Raw genomic sequence first — 22,252 nt, forward strand, 5'->3', positions numbered from 1 at the left:
TACAGTAATCAGTGCTATACATATGCACTGTTACTGTAAAATTACACTGGCAGTGAAGGGGTTAACTTTTTTTTGAGAGGGAGGGGTTATGTGTGTCCCTAGGGGCGCGCTTCTAACTGTGATTGGCTGTGGCTTGAGGTGTAGGAACAGTGATCAACGGTCCTACATAGCAGGACCGTATGATCACTATTCTTACACAGGGGAGAATGACAGGCGGCTTGTTTACATTAGCCGCCTGCCTTTCTCCCTCTGCACCGATGATCGCGAGTGACCGGCGAACGATCGGGTCCGCCGCTCACACGCACGGGGGGGTCTGTGACCACTCGGGAGCGCGCCTCCGGGGGCGCGCGCTCCCTCCCTAGACCCTCACAGGCTAGCGATGTAGCCCTACGTCGCTCTGCCTGTGAGGGGCTGACTGCCGACATAAATAGTCATGCGGCGGTCGGCATGTGGTTAACCACTTCAGCCCCGGAAGGTTTTACCCCCTTCATGACCAGGCCACTTTTTTCAACTTGGCACTACGCGACTTTAACTGACAATTGCTCGGTCATGCAACGCCGTACCCAAACTAAATTTACATCCTTTTTTCCCACAAACAGAGCTTCCTTTTGGTGGTATTTGATCACCTCTGCGCTTTTCATTTTTTTGCGATATTATTAAAAAAAGAGCGAAAATTTTGCGAAAAAATTGACATTTTCTACTTTGACAGTTAAAAAATATCCAATATAACGGAAAATTTATATCAAATACTTACCGTAATTTTCCTTTCCTGATGGACTCCATGGCAGCATACGTATCGGGTTTGGCCCCGCCTCCAAACCTACCCATAGGACCTCACTCCCATAAATCTTTGCTCCTGTTCAGCACACGTGTTCTGTAACTATCCTCCACAGAAATCCGGGAGGGAACTCCTGCTGCCATGGAGTCCATCAGGAAAGGAAAATTACGGTAAGTATTTGATATAAATTTTCCGTTTTCCTGACAGACTCCATGGCAGCATACGTATCGGGAAATAACTCGCCGTACACACAGGGTGGGCAGGTGCTGAACAGAAAAGTTTTAATGCATTTTGTCAAACAGACAGGACTTGCAAACCAAAATTCACAGAAGAAAGAGCCGCTGGCTCAACACAGTAATGGGATAAGAAAGTGTTAATAGAGGACCACGATGCTGCTCTGCAAATGACTTCAGGAGCCACATGTCTGGATACTGCCCAGGAGGTAGAGATGCTCCGCGTCGAATGAGCTGTAACTACTGCTGGAGGGGTCAAGCCCTTAGCCCTATAAGCCCACTGGATGGTCTGGATGATCCAAGAGGAAATGGATCTCGTCGAGGCTCTTGAACCTTTGTTTTTTCCATAAAAGGTAACGAAAAGATGTTCTGATTTTCTGAAAGAGGAAGTGGCATTTAAATATCTCTTAATACACTCTCCAACATCCAGCGGATGAACCGAAGATTCTTCCTCTTCCTGTCTAAAGGTTGGTAATACTGTTTCTATGTTTTCATGGAAGACAGAGGTCCTTTTTGGTCTCGCATCCAGCATGGGGATGAGCACCACTCTGTCAGGAAAAAAGGTTAAGAAAGGCTCTTGTGTCCCAAAGGACCCAATTTCCGACACTCTTTTTGCTGAGGTTATAGCCACCAGAAACACTGTTATCAGTGTAAGCTCTCTTATGGTCAAAGAATCAAACATGTCTTGAATTTGACTCGCCAGGAAATCCAGAACTAGTGGCAGATCCCACTTGGGAAACCTGGGTTTTCTCTGAGGTCTGATTCTCACTGCCCCTTGGAAGAACTGACGAATTAGGGCATGAGTGGCCCAGGAGATCCCTGTAAAAGCAGAAATAGCCGAGACCTGGACTCTGAGCGAACTCACTGATAGAGGCAAATCCAGTCCTGATTGGAGAAAGCTCAATACATCCTGGATCTTAATTGAAGATTGAGGATCAGGCCTTGTATTCAGTTGTGCAGAAAATTTTTCCCAGATTCTCTGATACACCCTGTTCGTTGAGCTTCTTCTAGCACTAAGTAGTGTCGAGATTGCCGTTTCTGGACAGCCTAAAGCCTGTAACCTCCTCCTCTCAACATCCAGACCTTGAGATGTAAACGGTCTGGGCATGGATGGAGTACAGACCCCTGGGACAACAGGTCCGGTCTGAAGGGTAGCGGGATTGGATCTTGGACACTGAGTAGCGTCAGAAGGGGAAACCATGGCCTGTTCGGCCAGAAGGGAATCACCGCCACTACCTCCACTGGCTCCGACCTGAGTCTCCGAAGGAACTGCAACACAATCGGAATTGGTGGGAAGGCGTATGCCCTGTGGAATCTCCACTGATCCGAGAGTGCATCTATCCCTGATGCTTGTGGATCTCTGAATCTTGAGTAGTACTTCGGCAGTTTGTGATTGCAGGGGGAGGCGAAGAGATCTACCTCTGGAGAAAACCCCAATGTTAGGATCCAGTCGAACGTTTCCTTGTGAAGGGACCACTCGTTGTTGTCCAGATCCACTCTGGACAAGAAGTCTGCTTTGACATTCTGGACTCCTGGAACATAAACCGCTGAAAGATTCGAGAGATTTTTCTGTGCCCAGGACATAATCGGCTCCACTTCCCTCAATAGGGACCAGCTGCGTGTACCCCCTTGTTTCCTGATGTATGCCACTGCTGAGGTGTTGTCCAGGCGCAGCATGACAGGTTGGTCTTTTGTCAGGTGAGCAAATGCTCGAAGAGCTTGGAATGCTGCTCGGAGTTCTAGTATGTTGGATACTATTCCTCGAGTGGAAAACTCCCACCTGCCCTGTGCCACCTCCGACAGACAGTGGGCACCCCAGCCTATGTTGCTGGCGTCCGAGGTAACCACTACCCACGGAGCTGGTTTCAGAGAGTGGCAGTTCAGCAGGTGGTCTCTGCATAGCCACCAAGGAAGACTCGCTCTCATTGAAGGGGTTAGGAAGATGCGTTGATCCAGATGCCACGTATCCCATTGCTGAAGGAATCCCTTCTGAAAGGGTCTCATCCTCCACAGGGCCCACTTCACCATGGGGACTACTGCGACCATAGTCCCGATCACCTTCAGACATTGACGTGCCTGAAGATGAGAGGATGAGAGGGCAAAGCGAATCCTGTCTCGGAGAGTCCCTATCTTTTCCTCTGGAAGAGAGATAGTCGCCTTCTCTGTGTCGAACAGAGCGCCCAAGTAGATCAGGGACTGAGTTGGAATCAGGTGACTCTTCTCCTTGTTGAGTAACCAACCAAACTTCTGGAGAGTGGACACGACCTGCTCCAGATGAACTAATAGTTGGTCTCTGTCTTGGGACAACAGGAGTAGATCGTCCAAATAGTGGTGAAGACGGATACCTTTCAATCTCAGTAGGGCTACCACGGCCAATAAGATTTTTGAAAAGGTCCGTGGAGATGTTGAGAGCCCGAATGGGAGACAGATAAACTGAAGATGTAATCCTCCCACTTCGAACCGGAGAAACCTTTGAAAATCTTCGTCCACAGGGACATGAAAGTAGGCGTCTTTCAAGTCGATGGACACCATCCAATCTGCCGGCTGGACTGACTGCTGTATGGACAACAGGGTCTCCATTTTGAACCTTTCTTTTTTTTATGAATTTGTTCAAGAAGGTCAAATCTATTACTGGTCTCCATGATCCGTTCTTCTTTTGGACCAGAAAGAGCGGAGAATATATTCCTTGGCCTCGCTCTGACTCTGGAACGGAGATGACAGCCCCTTGAGCAATGAGAGCTTCGACGTAAGAAAACAAAATCTGACGCCTTTCTTCTAGACATGGTATGGCAGTAGGCAGGAACCTTGAGCCTGGCCTCTCCTTGAAGACCCACTTGTGGCCTGAAGACACCGTCCTGACGGCCCAGGGGTCCTGAATCGAAGCCGCCCAGACATGTCGGAAGGAGCGTAGACGTGCACCCACCCGACATGTCTGAGCGGGCCCACCTTCAAAAGGACTTAGTGGGCTCGCGGTCCCCAGAGGAGACATTCTTTGTCGTCTTCCTGGAAGACTGTCTGGATCTCCAGTTCCGGTTGAACTCCCGACCAGGTCTATAAGAACGAGCTTCCCTGGCCCGGTCAGGCACAAATTTTCTGGTAGGCTGTCCTTTCTTGACGTTGAACTGGCGCCGATCCTGGGGAAGAAACCCAGACCTACCGCCTGTAGCCCGGGTTATGGCCTCGTCCAGTTTATTCCCGAAAAGGGAGGACCCCTCAAAGGGAATACGGCACCAAACTTGCTTTGATGCCGGATCCGCCACCCAAGGGCGGAGCCAAAGAGCTCTCTTAGCTGTGACCGAGGACAGCATAACTCTTGCCAATAGACGGATCAAGTCTATGGAAGCCTCCCCAAGGAACGACGCGCCCAGCCTAAGCTCCTGGATTGGAGCGCTTCTGGCCACCTCCTCCGAAACAGATCTGACCGATTCGTCTACCACATCAGCCCAAGACTCCATGGCCTTGGATAGAGCAGCCAAAGCCAGGACTGGCTTACAGGCCATACCTGCTGTAAGGTAGATTCTCTTCAAATCAGAGTCCATCCTTCGGTCCAACGGGTCTTTAAATGAGACCGTATCCTCTAAGGGAAGGGTCACGTGCTTGACCAGTCTCATGACTGCTGCGTCAACTAGGGGAGGGGACTCAAGATGTTTCACATCATCCTCTTTGAAGGGGTAAAGTTTAGCCATCTTGGATACTAAGGAATTCTTACGTTCCACCTTTTTCCACTCCTCCAAGATGATTTCACCCAACTCTCCCAGGAAGGGAAAATTAACACGCTCCTTATTGAGCTGTTTAAAGTACTTCTTCTGCTTGGGAGGGGGAACAGCTGACTCCTCCCAATTTAAGGTCTCTCTGACCGCTTTAACCAGGGAAGGCACCAAGGTATATTCAAAACCCAAGCAGGGATCCTCATCTTCAGAGTCGCTACCTGACAAGAGCATCGACTGATGGCTTGTGTGGGCTGACTCGAAATCTTCCTGTACCTGTAGTGCTACAGGGGAGGGGCTTGGGGAAGCCGTTGCAGTGTCTTGAGAACGACTGACACCCAACTCTGCCAAAGAGTCCTTAACCACTCTCTTGACCAAAGCCTCAATGCGCTGATCGGAAGTATCCCTTTCTCCCGCAGCCTGGGAGAAACATCTATCACAGAAAAGCTTCCTCTCCGGGACACTAGCGCCACAGCCTCTGCAACCTGCTTTGTCAGGTCTCCGTGCGTGGCTGGCTGAAGTAGATGATTTTTGATGATGTGAGCCCGAACGGGACTTTCCTGTAGAGTGCCGGTGGCGAGAGCTTGAGCGTCTTTCACTTCTTTGAGAAGAGTGCCTAGTCTCTGAACGAGGAGGGCTGTGAACAAGAGAAAAAACAGAAAAAAACAGACAGGAAGCTAGGAACACTTGAGTTCCTACCCCCACCCCCTATAACCCACAGCCCCACTAAGAAGCCCCAAATACCTGTTAGGGGCGGGCTGACCACCGGAGGGCAAAGTAGCTTCCATTCTGATGCTGACCTACAAGAATGAGCCGGACAGCAATGTCAGAAAACCAGCAAAAGAGGAGGGGGGGGGAGGCTCCCAAACTGGGGCCAGTACTCACCAAGAACCAGAGGTTAGCAGGCAGAGCGGCAACGAACAGCAGCCGTCCAAAAACCGATCAGATGCGGAGTATGGAACACCCAGTATCAGCAGTGTGTATAAACACAACACTGCTGACAGTTCTGGGGTTTAAATATGGCGCCTGGTGACGTCATCAGCGCTCGCCGCCGACGCCAACTCACTGCGCATGCGCCGCGCTCTTACTGCGCACGCGCGAGAACCAAGCCTCGTTCTGGAGGCGCCGCACATGCGCAGTAGCGCACCGCACCGGCGGCCGGTCAGGAAGTGAACCGCTGACCGGCCCCGGACCACTAGCCACCAGGGAAGGCAGGAAAGACCAGGTAAGAGAAAAAACATATAAACAAAGGCAAATATAAGCATATAACATAGCTGCCATGGAGTGTACTCACGAACCGCAGACCACCAGGGATGGATGCACACCGGACTTATCTCTTTCAAGGGTACCGGCCACCCGCAGCAGCTGGGCTTTTTGGCCAAGGCTGCTACATCTTCGCCCCTCCTCCATACCCCGCAGCAGCTGGGGCTTATTGGAGAGCTCCATACCCGACAGGTAGAGCCATCCATCACCCGGAATCCATCTTCAGGTAGGATATCAGGTAATCCTTTGGAGGACAAAAAAAGAACACGTGTGCTGAACAGGAGCAAAGATTTATGGGAGTGAGGTCCTATGGGTAGGTTTGGAGGCGGGGCCAAACCCGATACGTATGCTGCCATGGAGTCTGTCAGGAAATTCAATTTTTGTCATATATTTAGGCCAAAATGTATTTAGCTACAAAAAAAAAAATTCTCAATATTTTTAACCACTTTCAGACCGGAAGATTTTACCCCCCTTCTTAACCAGGCCCTATTTTGCGATTCGGCACTGCGTTACTTAAATGGACAATTGTGCGGTCGTGCGTCGCTGTGCCCAAATTAAATATACGTCCTTTTTTTCTCCCCACAAACAGAGCTTTCTTTTGGTGGTATTTGATCACCTCTGCGATTTTTACTTTTTGAAAAAAAGAGCGACTATTAAAAAAAAAAAAAAAAACTATATTTTTCACATTCTGATTTATAACATTCCCCAAAAAATTTACAAATCAAAATTTTTTAACATTTTAGGCCAATTTGTTTTCTGCTACATATTTTTAGTAAAAAAAAAATCACAATAAGGGTATTTTGATTGGTTTGCGCAAAAGTTATTGCGTTTACTAACAAAGGGAAAGATTTTTGTCATTTTTATTGTTTAAGTTTTTTTTTTACTAGTAATGGCGGCGATCTGCGATTTTTTTGCGGGACTGCGACATTGTGGCGGACAGATCGGACCCTTAACTGACATTTTTGACACGTTTGGGGGTACCAGTGACATTACTGCAATAATCAGTGCTATACATATGCGCTGTTACTGTAATAATGACACTGGCAGGGAAGAGGTTAACACTGTTGGTGATCAAGGAGTTAAATGTGTGCCTCATGCTTACTGACGTGTGTGGGGGGAAGTGACTGAGTGACACAGGGCTATGCTGAATCCTACAATCTGTCCCTGTCTGTCACAGAGGAGATTTTCTCACTCTTTCCCCAACGATCGGGGAAGAGCAGCGGTGATCCCCGCCTCTCCTCCCCTGGCCTGACTCCCGCTGTGTCCAAATACAACGGGAGTGAGCCTCCGGCGGCGCGAGGGGGAGGAATCCAGCGAGAGAGGCGGGGATCACCGCCGCTTTTCCCCGATCGTTGGGGAAAGACTGAGAAAATCCGCCCGCTTTGTTTACACAAGTAAGTGACAGGCAGGGACAGATTGCAGGATTCAGCATAGCTGAACCTACGATCTGTCCCTGTGTCACTCAGTCACCTCCCCCCACACACATTAGTAAGCACCAGGCATACATTAGCCCCTCCCTCTCCAATAAATTAACCCCTTCCCTGCCAGTATAATTTTTACAGTAACAGTGCATATGTATAGCACTGATTACTGCAGTAATGTCACTGGTACCCCCAAAAGTGTCAAAACTGTCAGTCAAGGGTCCGATCTGTCTGCCCCAATGTCGCAGTCCTGCAAAAAAAATCGCAGATCGCCGCCATTACTCGTTAAAAAAAAAAAAACAACAAAAATGACAAAAATCTTTCCCTTAGTTTGTAAACGCAATAACTTTTGCGCAAACCAATCAAAATACGCTTATTGCGATTTTTATTTACCAAAAATGTGTAGCAGAAAACAAATTGGCCTAAAATGTTAAAAAAATTTGATTTTTAAATTTATTTTTTAGAGAATTTCATATAAAAAAATGTGAAATATTGTTATTTTTTCAAAATTGTCGCTCTTTTTTTGTTTATAGCGCAAAAAAATAAAAATCACACAGGTGATCAAATACCACCAAAAGAAAGCTCTGTTTGTGGGACAAAAAGGGACATCAATTTTATTTGGGTACAGCGTCGCACGACCACGCAATTGTCCGTTAAAGGAACACAGTGCCGAATCGCAAAATATGGCCTGGTCATTAAGGGGGCAAATCCTTCCGGTCCAGAAGTGGTTAATAAAAGTCAGCAGACGGGCAATCTTCTGGGACCTCTGACAAGTCCCAGAAGATTGCAAGGAGGGAGATGGGGAGATGGAGGCGGCTCGAGCGGACGTGGGAGCAGGTATCTTTCAAAACTAGGTACCCCCCCCCAAAAAAAATGCCAAGCCAAATGTGGCATATTTGGGGGGGAGTGCTTAAAAAGGAACTGCCCCTTTTGGGTGGAGCTCCGCTTTAAGGTCAGTGTTCATGATTCAACAATAAAAATGAGACTGGGCAAAATGGCATCCATGGGAGCATTGAGGTACAATTATTCACAGGTAACTCTAAACTGATGACCTGTAGGGGGATTTTAGAGTGTCACCTATGGAAAATTTTGGGTACTGAAGTTTGGCAGCCCCAATCCTCCTCTTCTCTGGTCCCTCTTCGCTGCTCCTGACCACTCCCTGTCGAGTGCCCCCATAGCAAGCAGCTTGCTATGGGGGGCACCCGAGCTGAGCTGCAGCTCCATGTGTCCATTCAGACACCGTGCTGCAATTCGGCCCCGCCCCCTCTCTCTCCAGCTTGGCTAACTGGCTTTGATTGACATCCGCGTGAGCCAATGGCGCCGCTTGTGTGTCTTAGACAATCAGGAAGGAGAAAACTGGACGGCCGAGGGATTTGTAGACATCGCTGGACAGAGATAGGGCTCAGGTAAGTATTAGGGGGTGCTGTACACAGAAGGCTTTTTATCTTAATGCATAGAATGCACTCTCTGTCTTTACAAATCCTTTAAGGCTTGATATGTTTGGTAACTATTTACTCGACAAAACCTCATTTTTTATACATCACCCAAAAATGAATTGGGTTAATATATTACAATAAGTGCGCAATAAACTTAACTTTAGTGTATTTGTAACTCAAAGTGTGTGCTTGATAATGTAAAAGAAGTTCACTTGGAACCAAACAGGCATTGGTGCGCATGCGCAGGCACATTAGTGTGTGCACAAAAATAAATGTACATATGCGCATGCGCGAACGTGTGCGCACATGTCCACGCACTGGCGCCAAATGACCTATTCAGGCTTAGCAATGAATGGAGTACATTGCTGAGTGGTCTTTTAGCTTGTTCCTGTTTACCTGTGCCCTGATCTGCTTCCTGCCTACCTGTGTTTGACTGGCTTTACCTTGACTCTCCTGTGGATTCCCGCCTGCCTACCTGTGACCTCGGCCTGTGCTTTGACCCTGCTCCTGTCTTATGCTCTTGTACCTTTCCGCCCGATTGTGTACTGACATCGGCTTGTATCCTGACCCTACTCTTGTCTCACGCTCCTATACCCGCATCGCCCGGCTAATAACGACCCCTTGGCTTGTGTTCCGGCTACGCTCCTGCTTTCTAATCCAGCATCATGAAGTTCTAATTACAGGTACCCGTCTGGTGATCCAAGGCCATTGGTTTCAGTGTTGGGGGTAACTAGTTACAAAGTAACTAATTACAGTAACTAAATTACTTTTTTTGGTAACTAAGTAAAGTAACTAGTTACAATACTAATATTGGTAACTACACTACTTTACTAGGCTATAGGAACGCGCTTTCCTGCTTTACCCAAGCCGTGCGATACAATCGTTATTTCGAAGAATAGAGAGGGATGAAGTTTATGAATTTTTGTTGCACTTTATGTTTTATTCTGTTTTTTCAGGTTTTGTTCTCATGTTTCCCAAAGCCTGTGTTTATACAATAACCACTTAAGCCCCGGAAGATTTTACCCCCATTCTGACCAGGGGGTATTTTGCGATTCGGCACTGCGTGATTTTAACGGACAATTGCGCGGTCGTGCGACGCTGTACCTAAATGAAATTGACGTCCTTTTTTTCCCACAAACAGAGCTTTCTTTTGGTGGTATTTGATCACCTGTGCGATTGTTTGATCACGCGCTATAAACAAAAAAAGAGCTTCAATTTTGCAAAAATAACAATATTTTTCACTTTTTTTTATATGAAATTCCCCCCAAAAAAAATGTAAAAATCGAAATTTTTTTAACATTTTCGGCCAATTTGTTTTATGCTACCTATGTTTGGTAAAAAAAATCGCAAAAAGCGTATTTTGATTGGTTTGCGCAAAAGTTATCGCGTTTACTAACAAAGGGAAAGATTTTTTTCATTTTTGTTGTTTTTTTTTTTTAACGCGTAATGGCGGCGATCTGCAATTTTTTTTGCGGTACTGCGACATTGCGGCGGACAGATCGGACCCTTGACTGACATTTTTGACACTTTTGGGGTTACCAGTGACATTTCTACAGTAATCAGTGCTATACATATGCACTGTTACTGTAAAAATACACTGGTAGTGAAGGGGTTAACTTTATTTGGGAGGGAGGGGCTGTGTGTGTCCCTAGGGGCGTGCTTTCTACTGTGATTGGCTGTGGCTTCAGCTGTAAGGACACTGATCAACGGATCTACATAGTAGATCCATGTGATCAGTGTCTTTGCAGCGAGGAGAATGACAGGCAGCTTGTTTACACAAGCTGCCTGACATTCTCCCTCTCCCCCGCCGATCGCCGAGTGGCCGGCAGACATCGGGTCCGCTGGTCACACGCGCGGGGGGGGGTCCGTGACCACGCGGGAGCGGGAGCGCGCCTCCGGGGGCGCGCGCTCGCTCCCTAGACCCTCACAAGCAAGCAACGTAGCCCTACGTTAGTTTGCCTGTGAGGGGCTGACCGCCGACGTAGATAGTCGTGCGGCGGTCGGCAAGTGGATAAACTCTATGCAGAAAGAGTGTCATGTATCTTCTTCTACACGGTCAATTAAGAAAGAGGAAAGTAGAATAATAAGTAGTGAAGTTACTTTTCAAATGCAGTAACTAGTAAAGTAATCTCATTACAATTTACAGAAGTAACTAGTTACATTTTTTGAGTAACTACCCCAACACTGATTGGTTTCCTGTCAAGCCTCGGCTGGTGCCACCTGTTATACCGGCCCTCGGGCCACTCTGTGTCCCACACTACCTGTCATCTCTACCAGGGCCGTTGGACAGGAGGGGCAAGAGATGCCCCCGCTACAGCTCGATCTCCACCAGGTACGTGATGGATAAATTGTTGCACTAACATCGAGTGACATAAAGAATTGGAACCACTACCATTTTATTCTTAAGGGTCTCTGCCTTATATATATATACTAATTGGGGGATATAACTAATATTCAGGCCTCATGCAGACTGGACGTTATCAAAACGCCAGTAGAAAGCTATAACTGTAGGAGTTTTTCAGCTTTTTGCAGTAGCGGTGTTTAGCTTTTTTCAGCTGTAGCTTTTTTTTTAGCAAAACTATACTCCCACAAAAGCTTATGGTTCAAAAACGTTGATAAACGCGGAATAGCCTTTGTTGTTTGGCGTTTTTTGATGTTTTTTGGCGTTTTTTAGCTTTTATCAGAGTTAGAGCCTTTTTACTGCTGAAAAATGCCTCCTAAAACCCACTACCGTGTTTCCCCGAAAGTAAGACATCCCCCGAAAATAAGACCTACTAATAGTTTTGCCTCTCGCTGAAATATAAGGCATCCCCCGAAAAATAAGACATCCTCGATAATAAGGCCTCCCCCCCCCGATAATAAGGCCCTCCCAAGCTTACCGGCACCGTAACTCTGGACCGTAGTGGTGGGCGCCGCCGCGCAGCTCACTATAGGCCGCAGCACAACCGGAGCAGACAGGACAATCAGAGAGCCCGTGCTGCCGTCTGCTGCTTGCTCTGCCTTGACAGTGAGTCTCGCGGGGCGCAGTGTGTGGACAGTCGGGCACTGAGCACCGGTGACTGAGGTAGGAAATGAAGGTGTGGGGGGGGGGGGGGGTGACTTGCACAGGGGTGGGGGATCACTTACCATAAATGACACAGGAGGATCAGAGGGGGCATTCAAAAGGGCACAGGAGGATCAGAGGGGGCAATCAAAATGACACAGGAGGATCAGAGGGGGCAATCAAAATGACACAGGAGGATCAGAGGGGGCAATCAAAATGACACAGGAGGATCAGAGGGGGCAATCAAAAGGACACAGGAGGTTTAGAGGGGGCAATCAAAAGGACACAGGAGGATCAGAGGGGGCAATCAAAAGGACACAGGAGGTTTAGAGGGGGCAATCAAAATGACACAGGAGGATCGGAGGGGGCAATCAGAATGACGCAGGAGGATCAGAGGGGGCAATCAAAAGGACACAGGAGGATTAGAGGGGGCAATCAAAAGGACACAGGAGGATCAGAGGGGGCAATCAAAATGACACAGGGGGGTCAGAGGGGGCAATCAAAGGGACACAGGAGGATCAGAGGGGGCAATCAAAAGGACACAGGAGGATCAGAGGGGGCAATCAAAATGACACAGGAGGATTAGAGGGGGCAATCAAAAGGACATAGGAGGATCGAAGGGGGCAATCAAAAGGACACAGGAGGATCAGAGGGGGCAATCAAAAGGACACAGGAGGATTAGAGGGGGCAATCAAAAGGACATAGGAGGATCGAAGGGGGCAATCAAAAGGACACAGGAGGATTAGAGGGGGCAATCAAAAGGACATAGGAGGATCGAAGGGGGCAATCAAAAGGACACAGGAGGATCAGAGGGGGCAATCAAAATGGCACAGGAGGATCAGAGGGGGCAATCAAAAGGACACAGGAGGATCAGAGGGGGCAATCAAAATGACACAGGAGGATCAGAGGGGGCAATCAAAAGGACGCAGGAGGATCGGAGGGGGCAATCAAAATGGCACAGGAGGATCAGAGGGGGCAATCAAAAGGACACAGGAGGATCAGAGGGGGCAATCAAAAGGACACAGATGGATTAGAGGGGGCAATCAAAAGGACATAGGAGGATCGAAGGGGGCAATCAAAAGGACACAGGAGGATTAGAGGGGGCAATCAAAAGGACATAGGAGGATCGAAGGGGGCAATCAAAAGGACACAGGAGGATCAGAGGGGGCAATCAAAAGGACACAGGAGGATCAGAGGGGGCAATCAAAATGACGCAGGAGGATCGGAGGGGGCAATCAAAATGACAAAGGAGGATCAGAGGGGGCAATCAAAAGGACGCAGGAGGATCGGAGGGGGCAATCAAAATGGCACAGGAGGATCAGAGGGGGCAATCAAAATGACACAGGGGGGTCAGAGGGGGCAATCAAAAGGACACAGGAGGATCAGAGGGGGCAATCAAAATGACACAGGGGGGTCAGAGGGGGCAATCAAAAGGACACAGGAGGATCGAAGGGGGCAATCAAAAGGACACAGGAGGATCAGAGGGGGCAATCAAAAGGACACAGGAGGATTAGAGGGGGCAATCAAAAGGACATAGGAGGATCGAAGGGGGCAATCAAAAGGACATAGGAGGATCAGAGGGGGCAATCAAAATGACACAGGAGGATCAGAGGGGGCAATCAAAATGACACAGGAGGATCAGAGGGGGCAATCAAAAGGACACAGGAGGATCAGATGGGCAATCAAAATGACACAGGGGGATCGGAGGGGGCAATCAAAAGGACACAGGAGGATCAGATGGGGCAATCAAAATGACACAGGAGGATCAGAGGGGGCAATCAAAATGACGCAGGAGGATCAGAGGGGGCAATCAAAAGGACGCAGGAGGATCGAAGGGGGCAATCAAAATGACACAGGAGGATCAGAGGGGGCAATCAAAATGACACAGGGGGGTCAGAGGGGGCAATCAAAAGGACACAGGAGGATCAGAGGGGGAAATCAAAATGACACAGGAGGACCAGAGGGGGCAATCAAAAGGACACAGGAGGATCAGAGGGGGCAATCAAAATGACACAGGGGGATCAGAGGGGGCAATCAAAAGGACACAGGGGGCAATCAAAAGGACACAGGAGGATCAGAGGGGGCAATCAAAATGACACAGGAGGATCAGAGGGGGCATTCAAAATGACACAGGAGGATCAGAGGGGGCAATCAAAATGACACAGGAGAATCAGAGGGGGCAATTAAAAGGACACAGGAGGATCAGAGGGGGGCAATCAAAATGACACAGGAGGATCAGAGGGGGCAATCAAAAGGACACAGGAGGATTAGAGGGGGCAATCAAAAGGACACAGGAGGATCAGAGGGGGCAATCAAAATGACACAGGGGGGTCAGAGGGGGCAATCAAAAGGACACAGGAGGATCAGAGGGGGCAATCAAAAGGACACAGGAGGATCAGAGGGGGCAATCAAAAGCACACAGGAGGATCGGAGGGGGCAATCAGAATGACGCAGGAGGATCAGAGGGGGCAATCAAAAGGACACAGGAGGATTAGAGGGGGCAATTAAAAGGACACAGGAGGATCAGAGGGGGCAATCAAAATGACACAGGGGGGTCAGAGGGGGCAATCAAAAGGACACAGGAGGATCGGAGGGGGCAATAAAAATGGCACAGGAGGATCAGAGGGGGCAATCAAAATGACACAGGGGGGTCAGAGGGGGCAATCAAAAGGACACAGGAGGATCAGAGGGGGCAATCAGAATGACGCAGGAGGATCAGAGGGGGCAATCAAAAGGACACAGGAGGATCAGAGGGGGCAATCAAAAGGACGCAGGAGGATCAGAGGGGGCAATCAAAAGGACGCAGGAGGATCGGAGGGGGCAATCAAAATGACACAGGAGGATCAGAGGGGGCAATCAAAAGGACGCAGGAGGATCGGAGGGGGCAATCAAAATGGCACAGGAGGATCAGAGGGGGCAATCAAAATGACACAGGGGGGTCAGAGGGGGCAATCAAAAGGACACAGGAGGATCAGAGGGGGCAATCAAAATGACACAGGAGGATCAGAGGGGGCAATCAAAAGGACACAGGAGAATCAAAGGGGGCAATCAAAAGGACACAGGAGGATCAGAGGGGGCAATCAAAATGACACAGGAGGATCAGAGGGGGCAATCAACAGGACACAGGAGGATCAGAGGGGGCAATCAAAAGGACATAGGAGGACCAGAGGGGGCAATCAAAAATGACACAGGAGGATCAGAGGGGGCAATCAAAATGACACAGGGGGATCAGAGGGTGCAATCAAAAGGACACAGGAGGATCAGAGGGGGCAATCAAAATGACACAGGGGGCAATCAAAAGGACACAGGAGGATCAGAGGGGGCATTCAAAATGACACAGGAGGATCAGAGGGGGCAATCAAAATGACACAGGAGAATCAGAGGGGGCAATTAAAAGGACACAGGAGGATCAGAGGGGGGCAATCAAAATGACACAGGAGGATCAGAGGGGGCAATCAAAAGGACACAGGAGGATCGGAGGGGGCAATCAGAATGACGCAGGAGGATCAGAGGGGGCAATCAAAATGACACAGGAGGATCAGAGGGGGCAATCAAAATGACACAGGGGGGTCAGAGGGGGCAATCAAAAGGACACAGGAGGATCAGAGGGGGCAATCAAAAGGACACAGGAGGATCAGAGGGGGCAATCAAAATGACACAGGAGGATCAGAGGGGGCAATCAAAAGGACACAGGAGGATTAGAGGGGGCAATCAAAAGGACACAGGAGGATCAGAGGGGGGCAATCAAAATGACACAGGAGGATCAGAGGGGGCAATCAAAAGGACACAGAAGGGTCAGAGGGGGGCAATCAAAATGACACAGGAGGATCAGAGGGGGCAATCAAAAGGACGCAGGAGGATCGGAGGGGGCAATCAAAATGACACAGGAGGATCAGAGGGGGCAATCAAAAGGACGCAGGAGGATCGGAGGGGGCAATCAAAATGGCACAGGAGGATCAGAGGGGGCAATCAAAATGACACAGGAGGATCAGAGGGGGCAATCAAAAGGACACAGGGGGATCAGAGGGGGCAATCAAAAGGACACAGGAGGATCAGAGGGGGCAATCAAAATGACACAGGGGGCAATCAAAAGGACACAGGAGGATCAGAGGGGGCAATCAAAATGACACAGGAGGATCAGAGGGGGCATTCAAAATGACACAGGAGGATCAGAGGGGGCAATCAAAATGACACAGGAGAATCAGAGGGGGCAATTAAAAGGACACAGGAGGATCAGAGGGGGGCAATCAAAATGACACAGGAGGATCAGAGGGGGCAATCAAAAGGACACAGGAGGATCGGAGGGGGCAATCAGAATGACGCAGGAGGATCAGAGGGGGCAATCAAAAGGACACAGGAGGATTAGAGGGGGCAATCAAAAGGACACAGGAGGATCAGAGGGGGCAATCAAAATGACACAGGGGGGTCAGAGGGGGAAATCAAAAGGACACAGGAGGATCAGAGGGGGCAATCAAAAGGACACAGGAGGATCAGAGGGGGCAATCAAAATGACACAGGAGGATCAGAGGGGGCAATCAAAAGGACACAGGAGGATTAGAGGGGGCAATCAAAAGGACATAGGAGGATCGAAGGGGGCAATCAAATGGACACAGGAGGATCAGAGGGGGCAATCAAAATGACACAGGAGGATCAGAGGGGGCAATCAAAATGACGCAGGAGGATCAGAGGGGGCAATCAAAAGGACGCAGGAGGATTAGAGGGGGCAATCAAAAGGACACAGGAGGATTAGAGGGGGCAATCAAAAGGACATAGGAGGATCGAAGGGGGCAATCAAAAGGACACAGGAGGATTAGAGGGGGCAATCAAAAGGACATAGGAGGATCGAAGGGGGCAATCAAATGGACACAGGAGGATCAGAGGGGGCAATCAAAATGACACAGGGGGATCAGAGGGGGCAATCAAAAGGACACAGGAGGATTAGAGGGGGCAATCAAAAGGACACAGGAGGATCAGAGGGGGGCAATCAAAATGACACAGGAGGATCAGAGGGGGCAATCAAAAGGACACAGAAGGGTCAGAGGGGGGCAATCAAAATGACACAGGAGGATCAGAGGGGGCAATCAAAAGGACGCAGGAGGATCGGAGGGGGCAATCAAAATGACACAGGAGGATCAGAGGGGGCAATCAAAAGGACGCAGGAGGATCGGAGGGGGCAATCAAAATGGCACAGGAGGATCAGAGGGGGCAATCAAAATGACACAGGAGGATCAGAGGGGGCAATCAAAAGGACACAGGGGGATCAGAGGGGGCAATCAAAAGGACACAGGAGGATCAGAGGGGGCAATCAAAATGACACAGGGGGCAATCAAAAGGACACAGGAGGATCAGAGGGGGCAATCAAAATGACACAGGAGGATCAGAGGGGGCATTCAAAATGACACAGGAGGATCAGAGGGGGCAATCAAAATGACACAGGAGAATCAGAGGGGGCAATTAAAAGGACACAGGAGGATCAGAGGGGGGCAATCAAAATGACACAGGAGGATCAGAGGGGGCAATCAAAAGGACACAGGAGGATCGGAGGGGGCAATCAGAATGACGCAGGAGGATCAGAGGGGGCAATCAAAAGGACACAGGAGGATTAGAGGGGGCAATCAAAAGGACACAGGAGGATCAGAGGGGGCAATCAAAATGACACAGGGGGGTCAGAGGGGGAAATCAAAAGGACACAGGAGGATCAGAGGGGGCAATCAAAAGGACACAGGAGGATCAGAGGGGGCAATCAAAATGACACAGGAGGATCAGAGGGGGCAATCAAAAGGACACAGGAGGATTAGAGGGGGCAATCAAAAGGACATAGGAGGATCGAAGGGGGCAATCAAATGGACACAGGAGGATCAGAGGGGGCAATCAAAATGACACAGGAGGATCAGAGGGGGCAATCAAAATGACGCAGGAGGATCAGAGGGGGCAATCAAAAGGACGCAGGAGGATTAGAGGGGGCAATCAAAAGGACACAGGAGGATTAGAGGGGGCAATCAAAAGGACATAGGAGGATCGAAGGGGGCAATCAAAAGGACACAGGAGGATTAGAGGGGGCAATCAAAAGGACATAGGAGGATCGAAGGGGGCAATCAAATGGACACAGGAGGATCAGAGGGGGCAATCAAAATGACACAGGGGGATCAGAGGGGGCAATCAAAATGACACAGGGGGATCAGAGGGGGCAATCAAAAGGACACAGGAGGATGAGAGGGGGCAATCAAAATGACACAGGAGGATCAGAGGGGGCAATCAAAATGACACAGGAGGATCAGAGGGGGCAATCAAAATGACACAGGGGGATCAGAGGGGGCAATCAAAAGGACACAGGAGGATCAGAGGGGGCAATCAAAATGACACAGGAGGATCAGAAGGAGGAAACAAAAAATAAGACATCCCCTGAAAATAAGACCTAGCGCATCTTTGGGAGCAAAAATTAATATAAGACACTGTCTTATTTTCGGGGAAACAGGGTAGTTCTGTTTTTTTTCCAGCCAGAAAACGCCCCTGCCAAAAACTGCTGATAACAGCCTATGTGTGCATGGACACATAGGATAACATGCTGGGGGGTTTACTGGCTGCAGATGCAGAAAAAAAACGTCTGATGCCAAAAACAGCCGTTGTAAAAACATCCCGTGTGCATGAGGCCTCCAGATTTTTTTTCACCTGCGTGCAAAAAAAAACAAAAACAAAAAAAAGCTCTGGCATTGAAAGGGTTAGGGAAGAATTCCGATGTGAATTTTGGACCTGTAATTATAACGGAATAAAGAAAAGCCTTTCTGCTCCTTTATTTCCTGCACTATACAGCACAGCTGTTGTATCTGTGTATGGAGATGTCCTCTGGTTCACAGGCTGCTACGCTTCGCATTCAGTAGCCCCGCCCACACCATCTCCCCTCTCTCTCTCTCTCTCATTTGGCTCTGTGCAAAATATTTGGCATGCATTTCCATGTTTACAAGAGTAGCGCGAGAAAGGAAGCAGATTAGCAGTGCTGAGAGAACATTACGGAGGTACGTAGTTTTATTTTGTCCTCGCCCTAAAAACTTTTACTCTCATCAATTTATCATAAAGCATACTTACAGTATATCCTAGGTGTTGTTTTAAAGTATAATTTATAAGCTGTACAATCATTTTATTATTGATAGGAATGCACTGTAAAAATAAAAATGTTTTTTTGCTTTTCCTAATTCACGGAACGGACGTGGAACTTCCAGATTTAAGGCTTCGTTCACATAGAGGCGTTTCTGATCACGGGCAGAATTGCCACGATTCTGTCCGCCATTCCGAACCATTTCAAGTCGCGGAACGCCACTAGAAAAACAAACTCTTGAAGTCCTAACTAGGTCTCTTAACCGCTTCTGGACCGCCCGCCGCAGTTTTACTGTGGCAGGCAGCCCCTCCTGCGCAAACCAACCAAGGCTACGTCGGTCGCGCGTCGCAGCTAGGGGGTGAGCGCGCGCGCATCCACCCCCACTTATCAGCGGGGACTCCGATGCACAGGACCGACAGCTTCTATTTAACTGATTTCTTGATTCAACAGTTCTGGCAGTATTCAGGGCTGGGTGTGGCAAGTGAAGTTTAAAGTGATTGTAAACGATCACCTTGCAAAACAACGCATTCAGTTTAACCGCTTCCCGACCGCCCGCCGCAGTTATACTGCGGCAGGGCCGGCTCTCCTGCTCCCGCCCCCACTCATTAGCGGGGACTCCGATGCACGGGGCAGTTGGCTCCGATTGCCACCTGACACCCGCGATCGCTCCCCGCTGAGAGAGAAGGACGGTCAGCTGTTGTTAACACAGTTGACCGTTCTTCTCTCTGGAATGATCACAGAGCACCTGTGATCCTTCTATATAGGAGGACAGGTCTCTGTGATCATTTCACAAGCCCCGTCCCCATATAGTTATGGGCCATACACACTATACAATTGTCTTTTAGATTTTTTCCTTTAGATTTACCAAAACCACATAATATGAGGTCAAATCTAAACACTTTTAATTTGTATGCAATCAGGCAGGCCCTTGCACTACATAGAAAAGGTAAATCTAAAGGAAATCTAACAACAAGAGTTGTATAGTGTGGATCCAGCTTTATGCCTCATACACACGTTCAGATATTCGTACGAAAATAATCGCTTTCGACATGATCGCACGATAATCTGATCGTTAGTACACAGCTTTCGACAGCCGATCACGACATTTCGTCCAACAAAATCCGAAAGGACAAACATGAAAACGTCTGTCGTACGATGGCCCCGCGAACGACAATCGTTTAATCAGTACAGTATGAGTCCGCTAAAAATCAATGGAAAAAGACCTCGTATGATCAGAAACACTAAAGGGGGGGGGGCGTCCCCTCCCGCTCCTTGTAATGACAGTCGAGCGGCTTCTCAGCCCCATCGGTTGTCATTACAAGACAGCCACCATCGGCTATGGACACCGGTACCGGGGTGATGCCTCTAGCTGCAGGAATCACTCCGGTACGAGCACTTTCCGAAATATCGATAATATTGATAATATCGGTCACCTCAGGGGCCGATTCCGATATATCGGGGAAAGTGCATATCAGCCCTCGATATATCCGCTTTGCTGATAATCGGTTGATCCCTAATTCAGACCCAAAACAGAACATAAAAGGGACATCACGCAAGGGAACTAAACTAATTAAAGCTGTATTAAACCCAAAAAAAACAACATTTAATAAATTGCAGCTTACCATTTCTTAGATGTGATGGCTGCATTCATTTACTTTTTTGTGCTTTTGTTTTCTTTTTTGTATTTTCATCTGGCGATCTTGCCAGTAAGTCTGTTATTTTTCAAAGGAAGTAGTTCTCCAGCAGAATTTATTAGTTACAGAGATTGAGAAAAAACATTTAACACTGAGATTGAGGAACATTTCGCAATAAAGTTAACCACACAAAGTTAAGCACATAAGGACCAGGCCTATTTCTCACACATGTTGTTTACAAGTTAAAATCAGTATTTTTTGCTAGAAAATTACTTATAACCCCCAAACATTATATATATATATATATATATTGTTAGCAAAGACTCTGGAGAATAAAATGGAGGTCATTGCAATATTTTTTGTCACGCGGTATTTGCGTATTATTAAAAAAAAATAAAAATCTGATCACTTTTATTGCTGTCACAAGGAATGTAAACATCCCTTGTGACAGTATAAGGGATCGGGGGTCGAAAAGACTCCAAATCCCTCCTCGGCGCTTCACAGTATTCAAAATGCTGAAATTTGAATTTTTGAATAGTGTCACTTTTTTAAAATCGGTGCCGTTAGCAGCCGAGTAAATCGGAAGTGACGTTGTGACGTGGCTTTCGGGTTACTACATCGGAGACCCAATCAAAGCCGAAAATGGCTTAGTTCGATACGCCAAATGGTGGGACAGGAGACCCGGGCAGGCAGCGGGAGGGAGGGGAGGGGGTGTCCCCTCCCGCTTGCTGGGATAACCCATTTCCTGAGTTAAAACCCTCTCCTGTGTCTCCTCTTTCTAACCCTAACCCCAACCTCAACACTAACCCCTAGTCCTAACCCCAACCCTCTAACCCCCTAACCCTAATAAGGCTTACCTGCAGGTAAAATTATTATCTCCTAAACCTGCACAGTTTAGGAGATATTCACCCTGCATGCAGGCGCAGACACCAGCCGCGCATGCGCTCTGAAGGTCCGGCGTATCTTGCCGGACCTTCAGAGCTCCTTGCCGGCTCCTTGCTGGAAAGTGAACTCCCGCGCGCATGTGGTGTCCAGGCGACCGTGTCGGAGCTTCGTTCTAAGGTAAGTATTTAATAATGTGCTAGTATGGGATGCAAGCTAGAACATTATACCATTGCCCTGCAGTGTTTTTTTTTTTTTGTTTTGTTTGGGGATACAACCGCTTTAACCCCTTGAACACCCCTAGATGTTAACCCCATTCCCTGCCAGTTTCAAATTGTGTCATACAGTGACAGTGTATTGTATTAGCACTGATCACACTATTAGTGACACTATTGGTGTCAGTTAGTTAGTTTTTGCCCGCCACACTATCACAGGCACACTATAAGTCGCTGATCGCCGCCATTACTAGTATATAAAAAAAATATATACATAAAAATTCCAGTATAAGTACCATTGTTTTTAGACACTATAAATTTTACGCAAACCAAATAATATATACTTACTGGGATTTTTTTTTTTTTTTACAAAAGCTATGTAGCGGAATACATTTTGCCCTAAATTAATTAGGAAATTCGATTTTTTTTTTTTACATTTTCTATTGCAGACAGTAAAATATATATATATATTTTTTTTTCAAAATTTTCAGGTTTTTTTTTCATTTATATAATAAAAACAAAAAACCCAGTGGTGATCAAATACCAC

At 48.1% G+C, this 22,252-nt stretch overlaps 1 protein-coding gene across 1 annotated transcript in view; it reads left to right on the forward strand.

Moving 5' to 3' along the window:
- The first annotated feature begins 18,785 nt into the window (after positions 1 to 18,785).
- Positions 18,786 to 22,252, forward strand: part of LOC309562580 (uncharacterized protein) — a 76,416-nt gene continuing 72,949 nt past the window's right edge. The window contains exon 1 of the mRNA XM_082266829.1: positions 18,786 to 18,894. The gene's annotated coding sequence lies outside the window, so the exon portion shown is untranslated. The remainder of the gene's footprint in view (positions 18,895 to 22,252) is intronic.

The sequence above is a fragment of the Pelophylax lessonae genome, assembly GCF_965119305.1.
Source record: "Pelophylax lessonae genome assembly, chromosome: 9".
In the NCBI taxonomy this organism is placed as follows: Eukaryota; Metazoa; Chordata; class Amphibia; order Anura; family Ranidae; genus Pelophylax; species Pelophylax lessonae.